This window comes from Natrix helvetica, assembly GCF_964273705.1.
Source record: "Natrix helvetica genome assembly, chromosome: Z".
Classification (NCBI taxonomy): domain Eukaryota; kingdom Metazoa; phylum Chordata; class Lepidosauria; order Squamata; family Natricidae; genus Natrix; species Natrix helvetica.
Window position 1 is genome coordinate 125,702,551 of NC_138554.1, and position 18,261 is coordinate 125,720,811.

An 18,261-nucleotide genomic window follows, 5' to 3' on the forward strand; every position below is an offset into this window, starting at 1 on the left:
CTGCTTGTTACATCAATGATCATTTAAGCTATTTTGTCTTCTGCTATCCTATTTTACATGTGCCCTCAATTTTTCCAAGCCTAAGGATCTCCTCCAAAAACTCTTGCATTTCAGCATTATGTGCCTAAAGTATTTAAGCCTTAGCTTCATTATTAGTCCTTCCAGAGAGCTATCTGATTTTACTTCATCTGAGAATAAAATGGAATGGAATGAATGGAATAGAACGAAGCATAGCGGATGGGTGGGGAGCAGAGCAGAAGGGAACAGAACAGAAAGGAACAGAATGGAACAGAACAGAACAGAATTCTTTATTGGCCAAATGCGATTGGACTTGTGGACACACAAGGAATTTATGTCTGGTGCATAAGCTGTCAGTGTACATACAAGTGATAAATTATAATTATACTCACAAAATACAATCATCACTTCTAGTTGTCCATAGAATTCTCAACAATTTATCAACACAGCAATTCAAAGACCTTATATAATTATTAGGTCTAATGAATAATAATAATTTTGTTGTAGTAGGGCATCAAAATGTTAAGGGCATCGAAAGTGATCTCTTTTATGTAATGAAGATGTTGACATCTCTTATGAGCAGATTAATAGAAAGCCCAGATTATCACCTGATAAATTGTCACACCCAAAACAAAGAATGACATGTGGTGATTCTCCTAAGTTGAATTCTTTTCACACCTATAAGATAAAATCTTATCAGACTGAAGACTCTACTATCTGCAACAACAATATGCACTGCAAACTATTAGGGAGGTGCTGTCTTTACCCACTTTCTCTCACATGTTCTCTCATCAATTTCGTTATATTTATTTTGTACAATGACAATAAAGATTATACTTATACATGTAATATCTGAGCTCAGTTACCTCTGAAATGCACCCCCTCCCTTCCGAGGATCCACTCCTCACTACATTCCATCACAACAACATGGGAATTCAAGCCAAGGAGAGTTTCTCTAGATCAAAGCCAATGAGCATACTGGAAATCTTTTATAAAGAGGGCTATCTCCATAACCATCCAGTATAAGTCATACATTATTTGTATGATGACATCATGGTCCTTGTGATCTTATTTAATGCCTCATGAACATCCATGGGTGATTCATATAGCACTGAATTTATTGCTATTGTTGAACAATGATATGTGCTAATGAAATTGTAAATCTTTTTGCATTATTTTTCTTTTGGATGGGGGAGCAATATATTATTTCTGGACTCTAAATTGTGTATGATTCCAAGCTAATATCTGAATTTCAAAATCTGAAACAAAAGCCATATTGTATCAGACCAAACAATACTGAAATTGCAGATATGAGCACCTTGCCTAATGTCAAATTAAATATTGTGTATTAAACATAACACTATGTAGTTAATGCTGCATTATTTAATGAAACTTACACATTCACTCTTGTATCTCAAAAATGCAAATGAATAATAACAATATTGATGTGTATGAAAATATTCCGTTCATATTTATTTTCTTGCCAGCCTTCATTAATTTCAATTTAAAATTGCTAATATATTTAAAGAAAAAGAAATCTTCTCTAGCTCATCTAACTCATACAAAGGATTTTATGCAAAGTAAAATTGTATAATATAAGAATCTTTTAAAACTCCTGTCAAATATATCGCTTAATCATAGAATTATATTTGAGGATTAAATATTTGCAACTTGGAAACTCTGGGGAAAGCTGAAATTCATTTTTCCCTCATTTAACTAAGCATTGTATTAATTAATGCACTTCAAAGTGATTAAAAGCATTTTTTAAATAATGAGCAATACTAAGACTGACAAATTAATTGATTTATTGGTGCATGAGCATAGTCCTAAATGGATTAAAATTTGCATATTAACACAGATTCAATCTTTTGTCTATAATGAGCCACTTGTTATATTGTATCATCTTTTGAGTAGACTCAATGTAAGATAAAACAGTGAATTCAATGGATTAGTGCTACATAGGAGAGCAGAGAGAAAACTTTAAGGTATTTTTATTAGTAGCAACAATGGTAAAATCATTGGTGCTCTTGTGGAACTCAGTTCTCCAACTGAAAATGTACTGATGATATCTTTATATGTTCAGATTATGTTTAATTGTATTAATTAGATAATTTTTTGTAATCTGCCAGACACCTAAAACTGTCTTGGGCCGGATGATTAGAAGAGTGGAAATGTCAGTCTTAACACCTTCAAGAAAACAGGGAAGGAAATGTTTATCTAAATGACATGAAACTTGCAATATAGTGAAGTGTGGGTAAATACTGAACATTCTTTATTCCAGCTCAGGAGTCCAATTTAAAAAGCATTTAAATATTCTTCTCGTTAACAGGAGTATTTTTCTGTATGTACAGTATTATACAAGATTGGACAACATGGAACTATACTTCCTGCAGTCTGACCTAAGCATGGTGCATAAAATTGTCTTCCGCAATGTCCTACCTGTCAACAACTTCTTCAGCTTCAACCTCAATAGGCAAACAATAGATACAAACTGTTAGATCAGGGCAATGAGAGGACAGACTCAGGTTCAAGGCAAGTTATTCACTGACAAGTCTGTACAATCCAGCAACTGTTAGGTCTGACAGCTCCCCTTTTATAGGGAGCTGTCAGACCTCTCAACCAATCAGATTGAACCTCTGTTCCCGCCTAAACAGAGGACTGGAGTAGAAACCACAGCAACTTGTATGGATATCTAACACAAACTCAAGATAAACTGCTCCAAATTTGATTGCAGAAAATATGACTTCAGCAACAGAGTGATCAACACCTGGAAGGCTCTACCTGACTCTATTGTTACATCTTCTAACCCCCACAGCTTCAACCTTAAACTGTCTACTGTGGACCTCATCTAATTCCTAAGAGATCCATAAAGGGAGCGTGCATAAGCGCAACAGTGTGCCTTCCATCCCTGTCCTACTCATCTCACTTACTTGCACTCATTTCTCTTGTTAATGTCCATGTTTATACTTACACCTGTTATTTTGTACATGTTTGACAAAGTAAATAAAACAAAAATAAGCTTGTTTTGTTTGTTTGTTTGTTTGTTTGTTTGTTTGTTTTATTGGATTTATATGCCGCCCTTCTCCCAAAGGACTCAGGGCGGCATACAACATTAAAAAACACATATCACGAAAGTTAAAAAGAAATTAGATACAGAGTCCCTTTGGGGAGAGGGGGCGGTCTATAAATTCTGAAAATAAAATATCCAAAAAACAAACCCAATTAATAGGACAATAACATTTTAAAAATGAGATAAAATTAACAGGCCAGGCCGGCTTGCTGGAAAAGCCAACTTTTTAGGGTACGTCGAAAGGACCGGAGGTCAGGGATTATGCAAAGCTCCGGGGGCAGCTAATTCCAGAGGGAAGGCACTCCCACAGAAAAGGCTCTCCCCCTGGGGGTCACCAGCCAACACTGTCTGGCCGATGGCACCCTGAGAAGGGCAACTCTGTGGGATCGTACTGGATGGTGGGAGACTACTGGTGGCAGTAGGTGGTATCGCAGGTACCCTGGGCCTAAGCCATGGAGCGCTTTAAAGGACATAATTAATACCTTGAATCGCACCCAGAAAACAACCGGCAACTAGTGCAGGCCGCCAAAAAGGGGTGTAACATGGGAGTACCTAGGTATCCCCATGATAATCCGCGTGGCCACATTCTGGACCAGCTGAAGCCTCCAGGTGCTCTTCAAGGGCAGCCCCATGTACAGAGCGTTGCAGTAGTCCAGGCGAGAAAGGACAAGGGCATGAGTGACTGTGCACAGAGCATCCCGATCCAGGAAGGGGCGCAACTGATGTACAAGGCGAACCTGGTAAAAGGCCCCCCTGGTCACGGCTGTCAGGTGTTCTTCTAAACTAAGCCGCATATCCAGGAGGACTCCCAGATTGCGGGCCTTCTCTGAGGGGGCTAAAATTTCTCCCCCTATCATCAAAGATGGAACAAGATGCACAAATCGGGATGACGGAAACCACAGCCACTCAGTCTTGGAGGGATTGAGCTTGAGCCTGTTCCTCCCATCCAGATCCGCACAGCCTCCAGGCATCGGGACATCACGTCGAGGGCATCTTTTGGGTGGTTTGGGGTAGAGATGAAAAGTTGGGTATCATCAGCATATTGATGATACCGTACCCCCAAACCACGGATGATCTCGCCCAGCGGTTTCATGTATATGTTGAACAGGAGGGGTGAGAGAACCGACCCCTGGGGCACCCCACAAGTGACGTGCCTGGGGGTTGATCCCTGGCCTCCAGTCAACACGAACTGCAACTGATCCGACAGGTAGGAGGAGAACCACCATAAAACAGTGCCCCCCCACTTCCAACCCCCTGAGTCGTCGCAGTAGGATACCATGGTCGATTGTATCGAAAGCACCGAGAGGTCTAATAGGACCAGGACAGAGGAGCAACTCCTGTCCCGGGCCCACCAGAGATCATCGGCCAACACTACCAATGCCGTCTCCGTGCTGTACCCGGGCCTGAAACCTGACTGAAACGGATCCAGGTAGACAGCTTCATCCAGGTACTGGGGAAGCTGACGTGCTACCACACTCTTGACAACCTTTGCTACAAAGCGAAGGTAGGAGACCGGACGATAGTTGGCTAAAGAAGCTGGGTCCAGGGAAGGCTTCTTAAGGAGGGGCCTCACCACCGCCTCCTTCAAGGCGGTGGGAAAGAACCCCTCTCTCAATGAAGCATTGGTAATCGCCTGGAGCCAGCCTTGTGTTACCTCCCAAGAAGCCGAAACTAACCAAGAGGGACATGGGTCCAGCACACAAGTGACAGCACTGAGTCTCCCCATAATCCTGTCCATGCCTTTGGGGTTCACAGGGTCAAACTCATACCAGATTGTCTCCACAAGATTCATCCCCGTTGGCTCGCCCTAATCTACCCAGTCAGAGTCCAAGCCTGTCCGGATCTGAGCAATTTTATCTTGCAGATACTGAACAAATTCTTCAGCCCTACCCTGCAAGAGGTCTTCCTCAGTTCCTTGGTTAAGTAAGGAGCGGGTCACTCTAAACAGGGCGGCTGGGCAGTTATCTGCGGACGCGATAAGAGCGGAAAAATGTTGCCGTTTAGCCGCTTCTATCGCCACTAAGTAGGATTTAATATGAATTCTTACTAGTGTTCGATCAGATTCGGACCGGCTGGCCCTCCAGCCACTCTCTAGGCATCTTTTCCGGTGTTTCATCTCCCGGAGCTCCTCGGTAAACCAGGGAGCCACCTGGGATCGACACCTGGTCAGAGGCTGCAAAGGCACAACGCGATCCAAGGCCCCAGCGGCCGCCCTATCCCAGGCTTCCACAAGGGCTTTAGTCGAGTTGTGAGCAAGGGATTCAGGAAAAGTCCCAAGCTCCATCAGGAACCTTTTGGCGTCCATCAGGCGCCTGGGGCGGAACCATCTAATTGGCTCCACCTCCCTGCAGTGAGGGGTAGCAGTATGGAAGTCAAGCCTGATGAGGAAATGATCAGACCATGACAAGGGTTGAATAAAAATATCCCCTAAATCTAGATCATTCATCCACTGCCCAGAGACAAAAATCAGGTCGAGTGTGTGTCCCACATTATGGGTGGGTCTTGAATTAATTGAGTTAGGTCCATAGCTGTCATGGAAGCCATGAACTCCTGAGTTGACTCGGATATCTCGCCAATGGAAAGCAGATTGAAATCTCCCAGGACCATAAGCCTGGGGAAATCAACCGCCAATCCAGCTAACACATTTAGCAGCTCCGGCAGGGCCAATGAAACGTAGCAGGGAGACAGGTACGTAACAAAAAGGCCCACCTGAGCTCCAAGGCCCCACTTCACAAAAAGAGACTCACACCTGCATATCTGAGGCACAGTGACCTCCTGAGGTCTGAGACTTTCCCTAATAACCACCGCCAACCCTCCTGCCCCTGCTCTGGGCTCTTGGCTGGTGAAACACCCGAAGCCTGGTGGGCATAGTTCACTCAGGAGAACACACCCCTCATGGCCCAACCAGGTCTCCATAATGCACACCAGGTCCGCCCTACCCTCTTGTATGAGGTCGTAAATGAGGGGAGCCTTATGTACCACGGACCTGGCGTTAAGTGACACCAGCCGGAGACCAGGGTCCTGTAATCCCGAGCACCTGGGAGTGAGAGAAGGGCGATGAGGGTCAGAACGCATGATCGCTCTTAAACAGCAAATCCGCGTCCTCCAAACATCATTTGGCCCTCGCCCCCCACCATATCTGCCTCTCCCCAAAACAGTAGAGATGGTGAACCCCCCAATGGAATGGCTTAATGTTTTCCCCGGAATCCCAACCCTTCCCAGCCCTACCAACCCGTGCCCATTAGTTAGCTATAGCCTGTGCCCTGGCAGACTCCCCCCCAAGCCTGTCTGAGCCATCCGAATCAACCCACCCCTCCCCCCTTAAAATTTGGTTTAAAAGCCCCTGTAAAAAACCCCTAAGAAATCTCTTCTTCGCATGCCACCTCTTGGGATCCCAAGATCCATCATTAACATCTGTCATTAGATCTTTATTCCGTCATCCGAATAAAGTTCTGGCGCAGTATAACATAGAGGAGAATCTGGCATCAACCAAACGGGATGACATCATGGGGAGATGGAACGAGGAGATGACATGTCCACGGGAGGGGGGGCAGCTGGCAGTGTTCAAGGGGGTAGCAGGAAGCTTATGTCCATCATAAAAATAGTTGATGTTGAGGACAATATGTAAGAGTAACGGCCAGCTGACCAAAATCGCAGCGGATGCTAGCTTGTGAAATGGTGAAGCGGCCAGTGATGGCGGCGGCGGGGACAGTAGCGGTAGCAGCGGCTGCTCCAACTTCAACTACTCCAACAGCTAAGCTCCGTCCATGTCAGCCACACTCATATCTGTCGCCAGGGCTACACTCCATTGACCCAGTCCATAGTGTCCCAGGAGGAGGAGCTAAATGGCACGGTATGGTGGCTCAGGCAACCGCGGTGATACTGGAGGGGGCCACAATGAAGAACCCCCCACTCCAACCACGCCCACGCCAACTCCCGAAGCCATCTTCCGCTGGCGTTAGTATCCATGCCAGCTGCCTCAGCCACTCCCCGCTGATCTAATTTATCATGTCCATAAGCAAGAAGGAGGGGGGGAGCAACCGGGATAACACCATGGCATGGGGAGCAGCAGCTATAGAGACCCCAGACTGGGCGTCCCACCACCACTGCCGACCATACCCACGCCAGCTGCAGAGACCCCAGGCCGGGCGTCCCACCACTGCTGCTGACCACACCCACGCCAGTAGCCACCCATGCTATCCATTCCCCTTTCACCGCCAACTGCCCCATTTCACTCACGATGTTCCGGCTATAAGGCAGGACATCGCAGTTCAAGGGTATCCCCAAGGTCCCAGGAAGTTCTCATAGCTGGACCTGGAACCAACGATGGGATAGGGTACTCCTGCAAGCCCCAAGATGGACAATCATCTCCCCGAAGCTCTCCTCAAATGCGACAGAACACCATCTTGGGCATGCATAGTAAGAAGTGATGGATTATGAGAGTTCTCACTAGAGGCACAAAAGGCCAGGTACAAGCTATCCTACTTCAGACACATTATGTGAACAGCTAGCTCTAAAGGCATAAGGAAAGAGAAAAGAACAACAAACAGCAACATTTTGGGACTTATTTGCACTGGTGATACATGCCCTTCTGAAGGACTTAAAGGACCAAGTTAGGGACAAATCATTGTAGAAAAAATCGATCTATGCAGTCACTAAGAGTTGACAATGACTTGATGGCACTAATAAATCAATCAACAATGATTGTTGCTCCATAATTTTGTGTGTGAGAGACAGATAAATTTGGGGCAGGTTTTAATGCACTGATGCTGAATTTAGTGCCTTCTCTGAGGGTCTGCACATTGTGTTTTAAAGTTTTTCATGGATTTTGATAACTTCTGCTTTTAGATAAAGTGTGTAAAAACCTTTGAGGAAGTCCTGACAAGAAGCAGAAACCATGAACACTAAGTTATTAACATATTAAAGGTAAAAGGTAAAAATTTCCCTGTCCAGTCATATCTGACTGAAGGAAGTGGTGCTTATCTCTGTTTTATAGCCTCTATTTTCTAGCATTGTCTGAAAACCCCCTCTGTGGTCATGAGACCAGCATGACTATAAACCAAGGTGCACAGAACACTGTTAACTTCCCACCAGAGTGGTATCTATTTGCATTTGCCTACTTTTTAACTGCTAGGTTTGCAGGAGCTGAGGCAAGTAACAGGAGCTCACCCCATTGTGCAATGCTCAGGCTCAAACCCAGGTTGTCAGCATTTCAGCCTACAAGCTCAGCATCTTTAACCACTGAACCATGGCACCCCCATATGATTATAGTAATAGCCTTGCAAATGTCAAAAGCACCTCTCCCCTCACTTATGATTACTCTCCTGAAATCTAAGGAAATCCCTTCTGTAATGTTTTCTCCAAACCCTCTGCTTTTCCCATTGTCTAGGCTAGGCTGTCATTGTGCGTGGTCTTCTGGTTGTCTCCCAAGGTCATTCTTACATACCACTACAAAGTGATATCACTTTAGAACAGTGATGACGAACCTTTTTTGGCTCGCATGCCACAAGTGGGGGGGAGCGCAGGGGGGTCGTGTGCGGCGTGCTGCACCCATAATGCAATATGTGACCCCCCAGTGCGCATGCGCGCACGTGCGACCCCCCCATTTTTACATTCTTTTTTCACCCTCTAGAGGCTTTATAGGAGGCTTCCCTGAAGCCTTCGGAACACTTAAAACGACCCTCCGAGCAAACCGGAAGTGACTTCCGGTTTGCTCGGAGGGTCGTTTTAAGCATTCCGAAGGCTTCAGGAACCGTCCGGACAGTCCTTGAAGCCTTCGGAGCGCTCAAAAGGATCCTCCGAGCAAACCGGAAGTGACTTCTGGTTTGCTCAGAGGGTCGTTTTAAGCACTCCAAAGGCTTCAGGGAGCCTCCGGATGGTCGCTGAAGCCTCCGGAGGCCCTCTGGGAGGGCAGGGGAGGCTCTTTTCGCCCTCCCCAGGCTCCTATAAAGCCTCTGGAGCCTGGGAAGGGCGAAAAATGGCTTTTATAAAGGTGAACTCAGCTGACAGGGCAGCGCCTCGCGTGCCCTGACAAATGGCTATGCATGCCATAGGTTCACCATCACTGCTTTAGAACATGGGTGTCAAACTCAATCACGTCATATGATGGATTGTGACACATCGCAATGTGTTGGTTTTTTTTTGCCTAAGCGGAGTCGGGGTGGGTATGGCCTGCACTAGGGATGGAATCCTACCATTTTAACAACCGGTTTGCTGAGCGTGCACACCTGATGTGCCTGACATACACTGTGTGTGTGTGGGCATGGACAGTCACAGTTTACTGGAAAACAGCTGAGGCGCGGCAATCCACTCTTCTGCACCGATCAGCTGAGCTAAAAAACAAGGAAATATAGATGAGTATAAACCGGGGACCCACGTGAAGGTTGGAACAAATCGGTTCACTCTCAGCTGATTGTCAGACCTACTGGTTCGCCCAAACTAGGCCGAGCCAGTAGAATCTCACAGGAGGCCTGCACATGATGCATTTGGCCCATGGGCCATAGGTTTGACAGGCCTGCTTTAGAAGGTATCCATTTATTCACCCCTCCATTCCAAGTTTTATTTGTAGCAGCTGCCCCTTAGTAGCTACAGTCCAGGTTCCTCCAGAAAATCTGTGAGTGACATAATATGCAAAGCACATGGCAGAGACTCAGATTCCATCAGGGATCTGTCACATTTCTGCCTTTACACACCTCCTGGTGAAGCCTTCCTCAAAACTAGGGAATCCACCTACAAATTTTGCTGGGGGGGCGGGGAATAAAAGGTTCTTACTATAAAACAAAAACAATCCCCCTTTCTCCACTTTTAAAACATCAGTGGCATCTTCTTTCTAAAAACTGGAAGGCTGGGGAAAAATGTAGACCCGGCCTTGCAAATAGGGAAAGGATGGTTGATTCTCTTTGATAAGACAGAAAAAAAGTCTGACATTTTTTAAAATATTTTAGTCCAGAAGATTAAAAAATATCATCAGAGTCCCCACTCTGTCTTGCCTACCTCAAAGGGCTGTACTTTTCTGATTTGAGATTATCCGCTTTTCTCCACCCACATTTAATGCTGATAATTTTGAATAATTCAGTCAACCAACATCTGTCCTCTGAACCCTCTAGACCAGTGATGGCGAGCCTGTTCTGCACTGACTGCTGAAAAGGGAGCATGCACATGTGTGTCTGAAACTTGGAAGAGGAGCTTCCCAGTGGGCATGTGCACACTGGACAATGAACTTTGTATTTCCAGTGCATGCATGCACACCAGCCAGCTAATCTTCCGGTTACTGGTATACAGGTGCGAACAACAATCAGTTGGCCAGCGTGCATGCTTATGCTGGAAAATGGAAGACAAGCTCTTCCAGTTTCTGGCACTGCTGCACGCATGAAGGTCAGCTGATTATCTTGCACGCATGTGCTCCAGAAACCCGGAAGAGAAATGGGTTCTGCCATGCATGCCAGGCAACATGGTTCGATGTGCCATTTTGGCCATGCATGTGTACAAATCTCAGTGATTTCTACACCGGTGTTTCTCAGCCTTGGCAGATTGAAGATAGCCATCTGTCTGAAATGGTATAGGTTTTCCTGCCTAGGCAGGGGGTTGGACTAGAAGACCTCCAAGGTCCCTTCCAACTCTACTTATTGTATTGTATAAGATGTAGAAACTTCAATTCCCAAAATTCCCCAGCTAGCATGGTTGGATGTAAAATTGTGGAAGCTGAAGTTCACAGAACTTAAAGTTGCCAAGATTGAGAAGCACAAGTGGCAAAGAGATGACTGCCATCTACTATTCATTAGGATTTTCACCATCAAAATCTACTCTTTTCTTGCCTCAGATTTGTCCCTGAATTCTTACATATGGAAGAGTTCTAAATCTAATTTCTTCCAACATGACATTTTAATCTTGGGGTTGTAGTAAAAGGGCACATCTTATATTTCTGTATAAGTGGCACCAATCAACATTAATTCATAGTTATGCTCCAAGATCTCCTGGGGTTATTAAAACAAGAAAGACTTGGGAATATTTGAAAAATGGTTGCATGACATGCATACTGAAAGCACACTTTATGCTGGACCATTTTTCTATTGTTCAGAAACACAAAAAGAACAAAAGCTGAATAGGTATTTGTTGGGAAAACTTTTAGCTGGTTTCATAAACTATTAAGCAGCTTTTTGTTGTCAGTTGCAAAGTCATATCCAACCCATCGTGACTTCATGGACAACACGGAATTCTGCTCCCAGTTGTGATTGTAAGAGGAATACTACCATATAGACAGAGATACAATACAATAGCAGAGTTGGAAGGGACCTTGGAGGTCTTCTAGTCCAACCCTCTGCCTAGGCAGGAAACTCTATATCATTTCAGACAAATGGCTATCCAACATCTTCTTAAAGACTTCCAGTGTTGGGGCTCTCACAACTTCTGGAGGCAAGCTGTTCCACTGATTAATTGTTCTAACTGTCAGGAAGTTTCTCCTCAGCTCTAAGTTGCTTCTCTCCTTTATTAGTTTCCACCCATTGCTTCTTGTTCTACCCTCAGGTGTCTTGGGAAATAGTTTGACTCCCATTTCTTGATGATAGAGATCTCTATATCTCTCCCCCTATCCCCCTCTATCCTATTTATCCTATCTATCTATCTATCTATCTATCTATCTATCTATCTATCTATCCATTCATCCATCCATTCATTCATTATCTATCTATCCATCCATCCATCCACCCATCCATTATCTATCTATCTATTCATCCATCCATTATCTATCAATCTATCTATCTGTCTATCCACCCATCATCCATCTATCTATCTATCTATCTATCTATCTATCTATCTATCTATCTATCTATCTTTCTATTATCTATCTATTCATTCATCCATCCATCTATCCATCCAGCCATTATCTATCTATTTATCTATCTATCCATCCATTATCTATCTATCTATCTATCTATCTATCTATCTATCTATCTATCATGTATCTATCTATCAACTATCTACCCATCCATCCATCCATCCATCCATTTATCTATCTACCTTGTACCCAAGCCACAAACAGGTTGCAACTGTTATGTTATTTACAGAGATTATACCAATGTACCATTTTCTGGTTGAATGGTAGGATATACAAGAAATAAACCAGCAAATCCATCCCTAAAAATGATACACTCCTTTTCAGATTGGTCTTTTCTGCCTTTGTCTTTTTTTAAACCAGTTTTTATATGCCATCCAAACCCATTGTGTTTTCTGTACCTAAAAACCCATGCCCCTCTGATTGAATAGCATATGGAAACCCACCCCCTCTTCGTCTTCAGAACTGGTAGTTCCTTATCTCCCAAAGCTCTTGAAGAAGAAAATAAATTCTGCAAAAATCTAAAAACAACATTCATGAAGCAAGCTTTAATTTTGCCCTCTAATGGTTTGTTCTGTAAGAAGAAAGTGAATAATTAAGACAGCTTGGCCGGTTCCCACACTTTCTTCTACCAATCCTCCTCTACAGCTTTTGAGCAGGAACAATGCAAACAAGGCCATAATATATGAAGACAGCTATTTCAGAACAAAGCACCAAGTAAAACAACCTTTTATTTTTGGGGGAAAACGGGGGGAGGGGGGAGAAGAGACCTTAAGGATTTGTTTATATTTGAATGCAAATGTGTGTCCAAAAGGAATAGCAGAAAAGGTGCAGTGTAGATCCTATAGAGTCCTTTTGAGTTTTCATAAAAGTGTAGTGTGTGTTTGTGTGTCTGTTTGGTGCCCCTTCCTTGGGTAATTTCTCAACTATTATTCACCATTGTGAGAAGGCTGGCAGAAAAGAGAATAGCTCCAATTTTCACTCTAATGTGTTTGGCACACTTCCAGACGTTGAAAGGAACTCTGTGTGTGTGCGTTTGTGTGTGTATGTGTTTGTGTCTCTGTTTGTATGTGTATTTGCTACAAAAGTGAGATTAAAAGCTAAGGCCTACATGCTTTGTAAATAGCAGGATTCTTTAAAAAGGGGTGCAATTTTCTGTTTTCATTTTTTTTTAAATTCTGTAATTGCATATAGTAACAGAGTATAAGTGGATCTGATATATCAATGTATGTGTGTTTATGTCTGTGTGTATGTGCATACACACATACACACACAAAGAGCAGGATAAAATTAGCTGATAGCTATGTGAGCTCTTTGGCTTGATCTAGGAGACAATCATATACTTCTTGCTTTCTGTTGATAGTTGTAATTGTAAGATATGATTGGAAAAAAGATCTCATTAGTAAGGTGTTCCAATAAAGCCCAGTGCAGTTACTAGGATCAGATTACTCTGATGGGATCTAGTAACACAATAGAGCATTTGTTTGTCAGTGTCTACTAGTCTTGCTAACAACCATGGGATTTTGTTGCTGAGTTACACTCCATTGAATTTTATTTATTTATTAAATTTCTATACCCAATCACACTTGCATCACTCTGGGTGGTTTAAAAATAAAACAAGACAATTATATAAAAGCTGTAGTTAAAAAGAATGTTAAAAACAGAATTCAAGCAGAGTTAAAAATAACAACTGTAAAGTTAAAAAGGCAGAAAGAGCCAATGACATAACCCTCTTAAATGCCCATACTGCTAGTCAGCAATCATTAAAAAAAAAAAAAAAATTTATCTCCAGGATCTACATTTGAGCTTCTTCAAAAAACACCAGGTGAGCTATTTTAGAAAATAAAAATTTAAAACTAGACGGAGCTTCTGTTTTGATTTAATAGCAGAGCACAAATGTTTTGGATTGTGAGGTGCTGAAATCATTTGAAGAAATAGTATTTTTTTTTTGGTTGCATTTTTTTTGTAATAATAAGTTTCAAACATTATTTAAATGCATCAGTGTTAGACAATCGGCTGTGGAGCAGGTTGGACAACAAAAGAGCCAGAGATAAAAAGACTGCGGAAAAACTGAATACGTTTTTAGCTGTTGGAGATGCAACCTAGATAGCTATAATGAATTGAAATTTGTATGAAGGCACTCTGAACAGAGTAAGAAGTAATAAAATAGTGAAAAGAGAAATAGTTTTAAGTTTGGCTGACAAGATTAAGTTGAATGCATCACTGCTCCTAGCCACTATCCACCTGGAAGCTGGAATTCAAAGGTGAGAATTGTTTAATTATGTGCACTCAAGTCCATGTCAGCTTCTTCTGACCACAAAGATAGCTTTCAATAGAAGAGAATATTTGTAGCTCAGGTTGATCTGTGAGGTTCTTGGTGCTATCTCAACTTGGTTGTTTTCTTGCAGACATTTCATTACCCAAGAAGCAGAGGTGTAGGTTCCTACCGGTTCATCCTGGTTCGGCCGAGTAGGTAGTAACTCGGCCTGCCATTCCCCCGAACTGGTTCTATCGGTGGCGACGCCATCTTGATTTTCAGTTCTGCGTAGGCGCAAAATATTCTTCATTGCAAATTCATGTTTCCTTTACTAATGTGTGCATATACAGACCTTTTTTAGTGTAAACTTTTTTGCACACCGAACCAGCAGTAACGCCAATAGCAACACACCCCTGCCAAGAAGGTAACATAATCAACACCGTTACTTAGTTGAGCAATGAAATATTTGTAAGAAAACAAATATTCAGAGTGCATCAAGGACCCCAATCCAAAAACAGATTTTTCTCTTTACCAGGAGTGTCAAACTCACGTCATCACAGCAGTGTCAGGTGACGTATTGTGACATTTTTCCTCCTTTGCCAAATCAGGCGTAGGCAGGCCCAACACGGGATGCATCTGGCCCATGGGCCAGGAGTTTGACAATCTTGCTCTTTACAATATGTTTTAAATTATGCACCCATTGCCACTATAACTGAGTCCATCCATCTTGGTCATCCTCTTGTTCCTTCCTTTTTTTACCAGCTTCAGTCTTTTCCAAAGAGTTGGCCTTCACATAATCAAGGTGACCAACCGTCCTCCTTTAGGGAGGACAGTCCTTCTTTTGTAAGTTCCATCCTCCCTCAAAAAGTGTCCTCCTACATGTCCTCCTTTTCGATATTTGAAGACTAATCTGTTGCGCGTTATGTGACGTATTTTATTAAACAGTTTTTAATGGTGTTTTTTTTACTTCATCACAAGTATATTGAACAGATATTGAATCTTGTTTTGAATTTTTATCTAAAGAAATGCTAGACATTAAAATAGACAACAATTGTCTCTTTGAAGAAATTAGAAGACTGAATGTATATTTAAATTCTGAAAAATTAATACAATGGGAAAATCAACATGTTGAAATTGATAAAAGATGGGTGGATATTTTCAGCCATTTCAAAAATGAACATATTCCATGTGAACATTTATTTATACTTGTTCAATTTACGTTGTGCTGCCCTGGAACTAATGCAGCAGTTGAAAGAGTTTTTTTCAATTGGCAATGATTTTTCGACAAGTGAGAAATCGAGATTGAATGTTGATACTCTAGCTGCAGCACTTGCCGTAAAATTCAATATGAAGGATATTTCTTGTTCAGATATTTCCAATATATTGTTAGAAGATAATACATTGACAAAAAATATTAATTCAATGGAAAAGTACTCATTTAAATAATAATTAACAGGCATGTAAGCATAATTACAATATAAAATGTTGCAAATGTTTTTATTATGCATATATCATATTTTAGTGTATTATTGTTGCAATGAATAAAATATTCCTTTTATTTACGATATATTTTTTCCAATTTATTTGTCCTCCTTTTCATTGTAAAAAAGTTGGTCACCTTAACATAATATCTCCTAAGTTGGATGATTTGAGCCTGATCGCTTGTGCCTCTTTTAATAAAAGTATTTATCAATCGTTAAGTGTCATGCCAGAATGTTGGAAAGTACTCAATGTATTAGCAACAATTAAATTTTTAAAACATAGAAGAACACGTTTTCCTCAAGAAGAATCAATCCATTTTTTTCTGCAAAAAAAAAAATAGTAATAAGTGTTCCTCACTATTCTTAGGACTCTTTGAAACTGTCAATAAGCATGTGAGATGGGATGATATGGAGGACTTTGTTTACTTGTGCTTTCAAAAGGTTTATAGTCAAGTTTTTCACCCAAGGCTCCTGATTAAGCACAGAATTCATGATTCATAAAGAAAAAATAGTCTTATGTCTTGATAACTGCTTACAAAATGAAAAAAAAAAATACTGAAGAAAAATAAATGGGTGCCTCCCACAAAGGAGGCATGTAAGACACTGAGTCTTCCAGGGAGCTGTCCTAGGACCAATAAGAGAACAATGAACACAAACATCCCTTTGCTCAATACCAAACCTTGAAGATGTGATAAAAGAGAGCTTCAAAAAAGTAAGAGTCTGTTCCCCCTAATCCATTTGGAATCACTGGACAGGTAACCTTTGACTTATGACCACAGCATTTCTGTTACTAAACAAGGCACTTGTCAAATGAGTTGTGCATGATTTTGTACAATGTGCCATGATTGTTAATTGAATCACACAATCATCAAGTGAATCTGGCTATCCCTGTTCACTTTGCTTGTTGTAAGTGAGCTGGGAGGGCGGAAATGACAAACACATGATCCAAGAACATTACAATAGTCATAGGTTTGTTTGTTTGTTGCTTTATATTGATATAAGAAAATCTGTATGGCTGCCAAATTTGACTCTGGGCAACTTACAAGGATAAAAGCCCAATACAAACAATACAAATACAATACAAAAACAATTCAAAACATGCCAGTTACCAAGTAAATCATTTTTTAGGGCCATTGTAATTGTGAAAAGTTGCTAAATCAATGATTGTAAGTCACAGACCTGTAAGAAGTAACCCACATTTTAATACATTTGTACAGAGGAGATTTGAGAAAAGAACTGGGCCAATTTCCTTGGGAACAAGAGTTAAAACAAATCATGAGATGTTCATTAAGATAAGAGTATGGTGTTCTCATACAATATGGGCTCAGCTGTGAGGTTTTTTTTTTCCTGAACCTGTAGTAGGTTTTCCCCCCTATGAGTAGACTACGTTGGAGAAGAACTCCAACAAGTTACACAATTTAGGCAAGTGCATAGAAGGTTTAAGGTTTAAGATTTATTTGGATTTATATGCCGCCCTTCTCCAAAGGACTCAGGGCGGCATACAACATTAAAAACACACATCACAAAAGTTAAAAAAAGATTAAACCCAATTCCAAAAAGACCAAACCAATTTAAAAAAAAAAAGAAACAGTACATTTAAAATAAATTAAAATTAACATTAACATTAACAGGCCAGGCCGGCTTGCTGGAAAAGCCAACTTTTTAGGGCGCGTCGGAAGGACCGGAGGTCAGGGATTATGCGGAGCTCCGGGGGCAGCTCATTCCAGAGGGAAGGCGCTCCCACAGAGAAGGCTCTCCCCCTGGGGGTCACCAGCCGACACTGCTTGGCCGACGGCACCCTGAGGAGGCTAACTCTGTGGGATCGTACTGGACGGTGGGAGGCTACTGGTGGCAGTAGGTGGTCTCGCAGGTACCCTGGGCCTAAGCCATGGAGCACTTTAAAGGTCATAATTAATACCTTGAATCGCACCTGGAAAACAACCGGCAACCAGTGCAGGACGCCTAAAAGGGGTGTGACATGGGAGCACCTAGGTACCCCCATGACAACCCGCGCGGCCGCATTCTGGACCAGCTGAAGCCTCCGAGTGCTCTTCAAGGGCAGCCCCATGTAGAGAGCATTGCAGTAGTCCAGGCGAGAAAGGACGAGGGCATGAGTGACTGTGCACAGAGCATCCCGATCCAGGAAGGGGCGCAACTGGCGTACCAGGCGAACCTGGTAAAAGGCCCCCCTGGTCATGGCCATCAGGTGTTCTTCTAAACTAAGCTGCATATCCAGGAGGACTCCCAGATTGTGAACCTTCTCTGAGGGGGCTAAAATTTCTCCCCCTATCATCAAAGATGGAACAAGATGTACAAATCGGGATGCCGGGAAGCACAGCCACTCAGTCTTGGAGGGATTGAGCTTGAGTCTGTTCCTCCCCATCCAGATCCGAACAGCCTCCAGGCATCGGGACATCACGTCGAGGGCATCATTTGGGTGGTTTGGGGTAGAGATGAAAAGTTGGGTATCATCAGCATATTGATGATACCGTACCCCAAAACCACGGATGATCTCACCCAGCGGTTTCATGTATATGTTGAACAGGAGGGGTGAGAGAACTGACCCCTGGGGCACCCCACAAGTGACGCACCTGGGGGTCGATCT